This window comes from Balaenoptera musculus, chromosome 4 (genome assembly GCF_009873245.2).
Source record: "Balaenoptera musculus isolate JJ_BM4_2016_0621 chromosome 4, mBalMus1.pri.v3, whole genome shotgun sequence".
Classification (NCBI taxonomy): domain Eukaryota; kingdom Metazoa; phylum Chordata; class Mammalia; order Artiodactyla; family Balaenopteridae; genus Balaenoptera; species Balaenoptera musculus.
In genome coordinates this window covers 33,588,806-33,601,070 of record NC_045788.1, presented here as the reverse complement: position 1 = coordinate 33,601,070, position 12,265 = coordinate 33,588,806, and positions in this window count along the sequence as shown.

Genomic DNA, 12,265 nt, shown 5'->3' with positions numbered 1-12,265 from the left:
AGTGGAAGATCAATGCATGGGGGAGAAAATGTAAAATAACTTCATCTAACGATTTTGTTTTTTGATGAATTGATCAAAATGCTAAGCATATTGAGTAACTTGTCTTTTAGAAGTATAAAGTAAAAGGAGAATGAGAATTTTTTTAATGGAAAATCTTGATAGAATACTGGGGAAAAGTCTTTGATCGGGAGTCAGAAGGCCTACTCTCTAGTTCCACTTCTGCCCCAAGCAAAATATATCAAACACACAATCCATCTTTTTTAACTTTGCCTCATAGGGAGAGTTGAAATGATGAACAATCTCAAAGTCATCCATATTAGTTTTCCTCAGACTTTCTCTTCCTCCATGCATCTAATGAGTCATTATTTTGTTGCTTTCTGCTTCATAATGGCTTTGTCCTCTACTCCGTTCTTTTTATTCTCACTGCTAGATCCTAACCCAACACTTACTGTGTTTGCAGACAATCGCAGTAGTCTTTTAATTCATCTTCTATTCCATACCTCAAAAACAAAACAAAACAAACCTTGTTTGTTTCAAATAATTATTTGCCTAGATTACTGAAAAACTATCTTTATAACTAGCTGCAAATTACCTGCATATATCTGATTAGGGTGATCACATTATACAGTTGGGGCACACGCCATGGACTGCAGTAAAACTGGCAGGCAACTCATGGAGTTGTTCAGTAGACAGCCAGTGTGGCCTGGCACTGAGATCTATCTATAATAGGTCCAAATTACTCATTTAAACAGTTCTTGGGCCTTATAACCCTTCAATGATTCTCACTGTCCATACCATAAATTCCAGAAAATCAGACAAAAACCTGGGATTCATCATCATTATAATCTAGGTCTGACCTGCCTTCCCAACCCTATGTCCCACTATTTCCTTATCTTTCATGCCATCCAGACTGGCATCTTTCATGCCATCCAGACTGGTTTTCGCATGACTCTTGCCAGACCAGTGTAGAAGCTACCTGTGGAGCAAGGTGTAGAAAGAAGGAACAAAGGTAGGGAGGGGTGGATGAAGTATTTTGAGGATTTATACTAAACCAAGCTGAAAAGTTATTACTAGAAAGGAACTAGGGACCAAAAGTCAGAACTTCGATTGGAGTACTACACTATAACTCCATTGGCTCAGATAGGTCAAGTGAGCAGAGAGTCTGAATTCTTCAGCTTTTTATGGATCCCCATTTAGACATGAGAGAGGCATTTTGACTATGTATTAAAGACCTTAGGATAGAAAGTTTAAATCCTAGCCTCATGATTAAAGTCCTATAAATGATGGTTAGGAAAGCAATGTGTAAGGCATATTGAATAAAATAAGAACCACATTTTCATAAGGATGAAGAAAAAGTAGCTCATTGACTTGGTTGTCAGGGTCACCATAATTAATAAAGCCTGTTTGTATTGCAGAGAGAGAAAATTATTGCAATTAAAATAATTTGGAGCTACCAGAATAGCACTAGGGACTCCTTGTTAGCTTTACTTACTTCTGTCATGTCATGCCTCTCACTGCCTTCTGCTTAACCTCACATTCTTGTCAAAATGAAGGCAAAAGAATTCTAGATCTCAGATATGTGCTGGGAGATTAATGAAACACATTCTGGAACAGAGGGAGTGCAGAAAAACTAATACCAAGTCTTCAGCTGTTACATGTGCTGCTGCAAGTCCTCATTCTGTAGCCAAACTCTCCTCCCTCCTAGAGTTCCTCTCCCCCAAGCCCCCCAACTTTAGTTTGTCTGTCACATCCTGCTTCACATTACTGGCTCAGCTTCTCAATTTCAGTGTTAGGAGAATAGTAATACTGCTGTCAACCACACTTCCACATACCTCAGAGGCCAAAAGTATATATATATATGATATTGAAAGGTGGGCTCATTTATGTGCATAATGATTTTCATATGTATTATATTCATACTAAAATTTAGTTGGGCATGTATCAGGTACTTATTGTGGTGCTAGCTATTACTTTAACTCAGATGTTGTGAAAAGTAAAGAAAGAAACAAGATGATAGCACAAAAGAAAAATCAAAAGTGTTCAGAAATAGCTGCTGCTGCTATTTCCAGGGGGATAACTGATAAAATGAATCGGGGAGTGTCCAAAGAAAAGAGTGGTGTATCCTTTCAAGTTCTACTCATCCTGGAAGTAGTTCTCTTCTTAACGATAAGAAGGGATGTTTATGAAACACACCATTACTGAAGCACAAAGATCAAAGAATTATCCCCAGATAGTAAACAGCTAAAGCCTATGCTTTATATTGAAAAATATTGAACTATAATTGCAATTCCAACATTTGAACAAATCTTTGCAGCTGTATATAGGATCAGAAATATCTAGAACGAAGTTATAGATGAATAAACCTCCATAATTTAGAACCTAGATGTTGTCAGTGCAAGGTACAGTCTCACCCTTTTTTATTTCTTTGTGTGTCAGCTCTGAGCAAGAGGGTACTCGTTCAAACTGAACTGATACTGGATTTCTGAAAGAGAAAGTTGAGGAGGAAACAGAGTAGACTCTTTAAGCCATTGAGGATTTTTATCCCCATCTGGCCAATGGAGTTATAAATAGCGTAATGAAGTGGATTGGCAAGTAACCGTAATCTCACATTGAAGGATTTGGTAGAGTTTTGTTTATATTATTTATGATTAAGATTTTAATAAACTGAATATTGTCCATTTACTAATTTGAATCAGTTCTTAACATACGCTGGTGTTATCTTCAAAGAGATTCTGTGGCAAAAAATTTCTTTATTATAGGTAAGATTTTGGACTCTAATCACACCAGATATTTCTTTGAAGATTTCACATAAAAATGGGCAGATCAGACATGCAGCACCACTTACAGAATTATGTCTCTGACAGGGCTTATTCCTTTCTAGATATTTTTCCTGACACATTGACCGTTTGGGTTTTTCCCTAATGGTGAATTTTAACAAATATTTGGGAGAGCAGCGATAGGAATTATATTACATGTTCATATAGAGTGTAAGTCCTAGACATACATTACATCTAGGTATATAAAATACATATAAGTATATAAAATGTATTCACTAAAAATTAATTTGTTAACAAAACACTACTACATATTTTGTCTTTTGGGGATGCCCTTTTACATTTCTTTCAAAATAATCCTTGAATAGGGTGTGTTCCTGTCCACATTTGCTGTATTTATGCAAGAGTCAGAATATATAGCAAATATATATATTCTGAGGATATAAAAATCTCACTGGAGATCATTACATGAATAGTAAAAAAACAAAAGTATAAGAGCAAAACAAATATGATTAGAGGCAAAATTGATGATATGGATATCTTTAAGTATTTGTGGCATTTATTTGTTCATTCAACAAATACCAAGTGCCTGCCACCTACCAGGATCTCTTCTAGGCACTAGAGGTTAGGTGGGAGGGACAATTACTTACTGTCTAATTACTAATTATTACTTGGAAAGTGTTAACTTTGGTGGAGGGAAAAAAATCAGGGAAAAAATGGTAGTTGATATTTTGTAAATGACTGGGGAAAACCTATCTATTAAGGTTCCTGAAAGAGGGTTTAGGCCAGGAAGGCAGAGCATTTCAGGCAGAGGAAGCAGCATGTAGAAAGGCCTCAGGCAGGTTATACTCAAGGTACAAGGTAGTTACATATGGCCTGGGAAGGTACTGAAAGCCCCTAAGCTTTTTCTGACCAAAGGAGCCATCCAAAGAGTTTTGAACAGAATGATGACATTGTTTGACTAGGATGCTGTGACAATTCAAAGGAGAGACGATGGTGGAATTAATGAGTGTAGTAGCTATCAAGGTGATGAGTAGCACCAGATCGTGAATATGTTGTGGGGAAAAAAAAAGTGATATTGCTTTTTGCTGAATGTGGGGGAAGGAAGAGAATTCAAGAAGTCAAGGAGAATTCCAGGTTTTCTGATAAACAACTGGGAGAATGACGTTGCCATCTACTGAGGAGAGTTGCAGAAAGAACATCCTAGTGTGGAGGCTGGAAACCAGAAGTTTGGAGTGTGTCAGAGACTTCTAAGTGGAGATGTATTATAGACAGTTGGATATATGCGTCTGGAAATCAGTGGAAAGATTCAGACAAGGAATATAAATTTGGCAATTATAGCCCTTCAGTGTTTAGAGGTCAGGGAGATGACAAGGAAACAACAAAGGAGACTGAGGATGAGTGATAATTGAAAAAAATGAGAACCAAGAGAGTAGGCTTCCAAGATCCAAATGATGAAAGATTTTTGTGAAGGGAGTGATCACTGTACCCAGTGATGATAATTTAACAAAAAAATGAAGTCTGAGAATTAAGCAATGGCATTTGCTTCAGTAGATTATGGTTTTGTTGAGATTATTCGTTTGACTCTTTCTGTAGTCCACTTAGCATTTTTTGTGGCATAAAATTCCATGATATTGAAAAATATCAGTGGCATGTGTTAACAATTATAATACTAGTATTGTTCTGGGTGATCTCTGCTACTGATGATTTCTACTGCTATGAAGAGTTTCATTCAAAAGAGCTTCTGCTAGTGGACTGATGACTGGTGGGCTAGGAGGAGGAATGCTTTTGTGTGTCTATTTCATCATTTGCATTTTTAATGTAAATGGTAGTGGGCTTCTCTTGATTAGATCTAGGCCACAGAACACGTCTTTATTATGCTTGCTTTATTCACATTCCATTTTCCAGATCAGAATTAAAAGTATTGATACCATTTCAATCATGACTGCACTTAATCCAATCCCAATATACCTTTCTTATAATAATAAAGATGTAGCATTAAAAAACAAATGATTAATTTCCTCAGTAGACTTCCTCCATATAAGTTAGACCAAACATTTGATTATTTTTTGATCGCATTTATTCATTCATAATTTTTAAATATAGTATTTCAGAGAATAACATAGCAGATACCCATCTATTCACCCAGGATGAATAAATGCTAACATTGACTACATTTGTTCATATTTTTACAAGTTAAGAAAAATTCCAGATTTGGTTGATGGTCTTTATACATCTCCCCTCATCCTTTATCTTCACCTGCTTGCCCAGAGGAAATCACTATTCTGATTTTGCATTCATATTTGTCATTCTTTATAGTATGTCCATGAACAGTATATAGTATTTATGTATATCTTATAATTTTACATAAATGTTATTTTACCATATTTTTTCTCATTCAACCTTATTTCTTAAAGTTCTGGCAAATTGATATGTAGATTTACTTCATTCCTTTTGCTTGATATACAATATTTAACTGCATGATTATACCACAAATTCTCATATTAGTAAATATTTAGGTTGTTTCTAATATTTCTCCCATTACGGAAGAAATGTAATCAAAATCCTTCCGCATAACTACTTGTAGACCTGTATAAAAGCTTTTCTAGGGGGTAACTTTAAGTTGAAATCAATTGAATGAATGTCTTTTATTAGTAATGAAAAATTGCTTTTTAAAGTAGTATAGGATTTATATTTCTCCCATAAATTTTGAAAGTTCCCAGTTTTATACATTTATTCATACTTAGTATTGTCAGACTTTTATCAATTTGATAATCTGTTGAAGTGGTTCTCTAAAGACTTAAAAATTTCCCCCAACATGACACAATCTTTCATGTTTGCTAGTCACTTGGTTCTCTTTGTCAACGAATTACCTGTTAATGTCTTTTTTTTTTTTTTTTTTTTTGAGTTTTTCTATTTATTCTGTAATAGTTCTACTTAGGTTTCTATCGGTACTCTTTTATTATATGCATTGCAGATGGCTTTTCCCAACCTGTGGCTTTTCTACTTTGTATATGTGAGCTTTCAAAATTATATCTTTAGAAGATTTCAGTATGCTTATTAGTCTTTCTCTTTATGTTTCGTATGTACTTTTTATGTCCCGTTAAATAAAGCCTTCATTACTGAGAGGCCATAAAAATATCCTCCCGTATTTACTTACAGATGTGGAAAGCAAAACTTTAAAATTTTTATGCCTTTAATTGATCTGGGTTTTGATTTAAGCATGGTGAAATTCCTACACTACACATATTTTCCTTTCATGTATATGTTGTCCCAGCATTGTAGAATAGTCCACCTTTCACCCACCGATTTATGTCAACTCTCATATATAGCAAGTTCTGTATTGTTATGAGTGTCTTTGTGGGTGCTCTGTTCTTTTCCACTGGTCTCTTTGTCTATCGCTGAACCAATAACTAATTCACGTGTCACAAGTCAACTCTTCATTCTTTTACGCCAATGCAGTCTTTACTATTTGTGACCTTTTTTTCTCTATGAATTTTAAAATTGACTTTTCGAGGTTCATGAAAAATATAGCTGATATTTTGATTGCAATTGCATTGAATGTGAAGATTTACTTAGGAAAATTGCCATCTTCCTAGTAGTCTGTCTTCTCACCCATCAACATTTTATATCTTTCTACTTATTTAGATCACTTATTTATATCCGTCAATAAAATTTTATCATTTTCTCAATATAGGTATTAGTATTTAGAGCTATTTTTTGCTACTTTATAAATTACTCTTGTCCTAATATAAATTTTTTTATTAGATGTTATATACGTTGGCAAAAACTATGTAGAAAATGTGTATTTTACACAAACACTCATGTCATTAGAATAAGCTTGTTAACTCTGTTCAAAACTTCTTAATTTTGTCTTTTTGATCTCTCCATTTGAGAGAGGGGTGTAAATTGTTTCTCTGTGATCAGAGGAGTTATTGATTTCTCTTAACAAGTCTGTTTTTGCTTTACGTATTTTGGAGATACACTGTTCAGTACATATGTATTCAGGTTTCTAAGTGTCTTTATTTTACACTGAAAAATGACTCTTTATATTATTAATGGGTTTGCCAAAAGATGTATTTTTTCTGGTATTAATAATGTGATATGGGCCATCTTTTGATTAGAGTTTGCCTGGTATATCTTTTTATCATTTGTTTAAACTTTATATTAAAATTTGTAAAATATCAAGACATATCAAAATACATGAAGATTCATATAAGTACAGATATTCCCACACTGACATTAAAAGATAGAAAATTGCCAATTGAGTTAAGGTCTTCCTGTATCTTCTTCTCTGATTGCATCTCTCCTCCCTTCCCTGTGTTAACATTAGCCTGAATTTGGTGTTCTTATTTTCCTTGCATTTGCTTGTACTTATACTAGTGTTTGTATTGCTGTGTGTGTGTGTGTGTGTGTGTGTGTGGATACCATCTTATAGATGCTATATATGCTGCTATTTTGCCTTTTGAAAACTATTTATTGCTACACTTCCGTATTCTAATACTTTTTTGTGTTTTTTCCAACATTTATAATTACAATGGTGTGTGAAATCTCTAGTTCAATTCATTTTAATCTGGATGGTATTTTATTGCATGAATTTATCATTTATCTTTCTGATGTACAGATTGTCTCCATGTAAAAAATGTATATATAAACCATGCTATTATACACATCTTTTATCTCTGTATCCTTGTGTACATTTGAGAATATTTCTGAAGAATATAAAATCAGGAAGAGAATTGCTGGGTCATATGACTATACTAATTTATATTCTTTTCAGGAGAGTATAAATTCCAGTTATTCCACATCTTTGGTAACACTTGATGTTGTCAGACTTTAACTTAAATTTTTGCTTCTCTGATGGGTGTAAAATAGTATCTTATTGTGACTTTAATTTGTATTTACCTTTTCATGGTGAAGTTGAATATTTTTACATGTCTTTATAGGCTGTTTGGGATTCCTTTTTTCTTAATTACCTATTTATATTTTCTGTTTTTACATTGATTAGTTTGTCTATTGTTAGAATTTTGTAGACTTCATTTACTCTGAATGCAAACTCTTTGTTAATGATATAGTCTAATTTCTTTTCTCTAGTTTGTTTCTTGAATCTTATTTTACAAATATTTCCCTGCCTCAAGGTCATAAAGCTAATCTCAATTGCCTCCTAAAGGTTAGTTTTTGCTTTTCACATTTAAGCCTTTAATACACTTAGAGTTGATTTTTGTGTAGGGTATGAGGTAAGCATCCAGTTTTTCCCTATATGGATAGCCCATGATCCAGTACCATTTACTGAATAGTCCATCTCTCAGCTGACCTGCAAGGTCACTTCTGTCACCTATCAGGCTTCTGCTCTGAATGGGTTTGTTTCAGTGTTTCCATTCTATTCTTCTGTATATCTGTCCTTTACATCAATATTACACTGAATAGATCACGTCTCATAGGGCAAGTCTGCAAACCTTAATTTTGTTGCAGATAATAGATTTGTTAGGGACTATATACATATATGGTACATGAGTGTATAAATGTGTACTTACATGCATACACCATTTCTATATAGAAGGATATATTTTAAACTGCCATTGATGACTGTTAAATATAGAAAAATCAATTACATTTTCTATATATACTACCTTATAATCAACATTTTTAATACTTCTAAGTTGTCTATAGATTTTTATTGGCTTTTTTCTGTGAACAGGTCTATCATCTGAGGATAATAATAGCCTTATTGCCACAGATATTGTGGCAATTTTTAATAGAAACTAGCGGGCATCCTTGACTCTGTCCTGATTTTTTGAAGGGGCTGTTTTATTTCACCATTAAGAATGCTGTTTGCTCTAGCATTTCTTTGCAAATAATTTTCATTGGGTTAAGAAATTCTCTTGTGAGGTTTACGTAAGTTTTTATTAAAAAACAATTGCATAAAACATTCAGTAATTCAACATTTGAAGTACTCATGTACTCTAGTCTCCTTTGATTTTTTTTGTAATGTGGATTAAATTAGTAGACTTTCTAATATAGAAACATCTATTTCTTCAGTAATCCAAACTTGGTTTTTAAAAAACGTACTAGTTTGCCAATAATTTGGTTAGGATTTTGCCTCTATGTTTATAAGTAAAAATGGCTCAGAATTTTCCTTCTCATACTGTCTTTGATTATTGTTGATATCAAGATTATATTAGTTTCAGACAGAGAATTATGGAGAAATCCCACTTTTTCTATTACCTGAATAATAGTTTGCACAGTTCTTAATATTTGTTTCTTGTACATTTGTTATTACTTGCCTGTAAAATCATCTGGATTTCTGTGTGTGGGGGAGTGGCTTTCTTTTGATTTAAAAACATTACTGATAGTAATAAAACATTTTGTGTTTTCTATTTCTTTATCACTATGTTTCGGGAAGTTATATAAAATAGAACAAATTGTTGAAAAATGTCTTTTTCAAAGTTAATGACAAAGTGTTTTTTCACTCCTATCAATCTTTAAAATTTTTACACCATATTACTCTTCTAGTTTAGGTCTCTTCAAAAATGTAATTAATTGTTTAGTGCACCCACTTTTTTAGAGAATGTGAAATGCAATTTTCCTGTTTAAATGAGCACAGATTCACTGTAATTTTATAGACTTAGAGATTTATAGATAATATTTTTTTATATATTTATAAAATAGCTCTTTTCATAAGCATTATGTCTTATACAAAATTAATCCTTAATAAGTATTCTGGTCAGTGTTTATATGTTTCAAGTTTTTTTTTTTTTTAATTTTAGGTGTTATTTTTAATTAGGACAAAATTAAGTTCCATAAGTGCAATTGGTTGCTATCTCAAGTTTCAATCTATAGATTCTTATTTGTTGATGAACTTTGGTCATTCTTCCTGTAGGGTTTCTTAAACATTTGTTTTGATTGTATCTTTTTTAAATTAATCTTTGTTGGAGTATAGTCGCTTTACAATGTTGTGTTAGTTTCTGCTGTACAACAAAGTGAATCAGTTATATATATACATACATCCACTCTTTTTTAGATTCTTTTCCCATATAGGTCATTACAGAGTATTGAGCAGAGTTCCCTGTGCTATACAGTAGGTTCTTACTAGTTATCTACTTTATATATGCTAGTGTGAATATGTCAATCCCAATCTCCCAATTTATCCCTCTCTCCCCCCTTCTTTCTTGGTAACCATAAGATTGTTTTCTACATCTGTGACTCTCTGTTTTGTAAATAAGCTCATTTGGACCATTTTTTAGATTTCACATATAAGCGATATCATATGATATTTGTCTTTTCTCTGTCTGACTTCACTCAGTATGAGAATCTCTAGATCCACCGATTTCACTGCAAATGGCATTATTTTGTTCTTTTTTATGGCTTAGTAATATTCCATTGTATATATGTACCACCTCTTCTTTATCCATTCGTCCATTGAATCTATGACACAGGAAGCAAGAATATGCAGTGGAAAAAGACAGTCTCTTCAGTAAGTGGTGCTGGGGAAACTGGACAGCTACATGTAAAAGAATGAAATTAGAACACACCCTAACACTGTACACAAAAATAAACTCAAAATGGATTAAAGATCTAAATGCAAGACCAGATACTATAAAACTCTTGGGAAAACATAGGCAGACCACTCTCTGACATAAATCACAGCAAGATTTTTTTGATCCACCTCCTAGAGTAATGAAAATAAAAATAAACAAATGGGACCCAATTAAACTTAAAAGCTTTTGCACAGCAAAGGAAACCATAAAATGAAAAGACAACCCACAGAATGGGAGAAGATATTTGCAAACAAAGTGACTGACAAGGGATTAATCTCCAAAATATACAAACAGCTCATGCAACTCAGTATCAAAACAAACAACCCAATCAAAAAATGGGTGGAAGATCTAAATAGACATTTCTCCAAAGAAGACATACAAATAGCTGAAAAGCACATGAAAAGATGCCCAACGTCACTAATTACTAGAGAGATGCAAATCAAAGCTATAATGAGGTATCACCTTAAACCAGTCAGAATGACCATCATCAAAAAACCTACAAACAATAAATGCTGGAGAGGGTGTGGAGAAAAGGGAACACTCCTACACTGTTGGTGGGAATGTAAATTTGTACAAGCCTTATGGAGAACAGTATGGAGGAGGTTCCTTAAACTAAAAATAGAGCTACCATATGATCCAGCAATCCCACTCCTGGGTGTATATTCAGAGAAAACCATAATTTGAAAAGATACATGCACCCCACGTTCATTGCAGCACTGTTTACAATAGACAGGAGATGGAAACTTTGATTGTATCTTCATGGTGTCCTTTGACATGTTAATATCTCCCTTGTATTTTCTGTAAATTAAAATTAGATTTAGATACAGTCACATGAAAATTCCATTATTGGAGAGGCAACTCTACTTCACAGATGATTATATACTTTCATCAGACGTACATAATGTCTGGTTTTTATCTAATTGTCATGATTTTAGCAGCCATTGATGATCATTACTAGATCTACTAATTTACTGGAAGTTGCAAAATATTCTAGTTCTACCGTTTATTTTTTATTAGATAGTTCATGAAGGAAGGTTTCACTTTATAGAAATAGCCTATTTGGTTGCCTGGAGTTATAGTTGGCATAGTAGTAAGTGCTAGTGAGGCTCTGTCAGCTGCATAGTAACAGAACTGAAGACTGTCTTCCTAACACATTCCTGCATCACCAGTTCACAGCGTGAGGCTGAGCCTTGTGAGCACCAAGTAGAGAGATTTAGTTGTAGATGTGTGTTTGGGGGCTGATGATACCAGCTTACTTGTAGACATATCAGCACACATGCTGGGCATAAGGGAAATGAACAATGCATTTAAAAAAATTTCCCATGAATGGTGAGCACACTTGTCTCAGGAAATATTTCTTTCTTAATGATGAAAAAACAGATGTCTGTCAGATACTTGTAACTGTGCCTGCCAGACCAAGCTTAGACAAATCTTTTTCTATTGGCTGCCTATCACCAGGATTCCAGTAATAGAGGCCGAAATCATGTTCTCAGTTCCCTGAGATGCTGAGTAAATGCCACAAACGGACTCAGATCTGGGAGTAAGCAGGTATTTTCAGAGTTAAAAGAATCCTGTAGTGCAGAAGCAAGAAGAACTACAATCCTGCAGTCTGTGGAACAAAAACCACATTCACAGAAAGACAGACAAGATGAAAAGGCAGAGGGCTATGTACCACATGAAGGAACAAGATAAAACCCCAGAAAAACAACTAAATGAAGTAGAGATAGGCAACCTTCCAGAAAAAGAATTCAGAATAATGATAGTGAAGATGATCCAGGACCTCGGAAAAAGAATGTAGGCAAAGATCGAGAAGATGCAAGAAATGTTTAACAAAGACCTAGAAGAATTAAAGAACAAACAAACAGAGATGAACAATACAATAACTGAAATGAAAACTACACTAGAAGGAATCAATAGCAGAATAACTGAGGAAGAAGAACGGATAAGTGACCT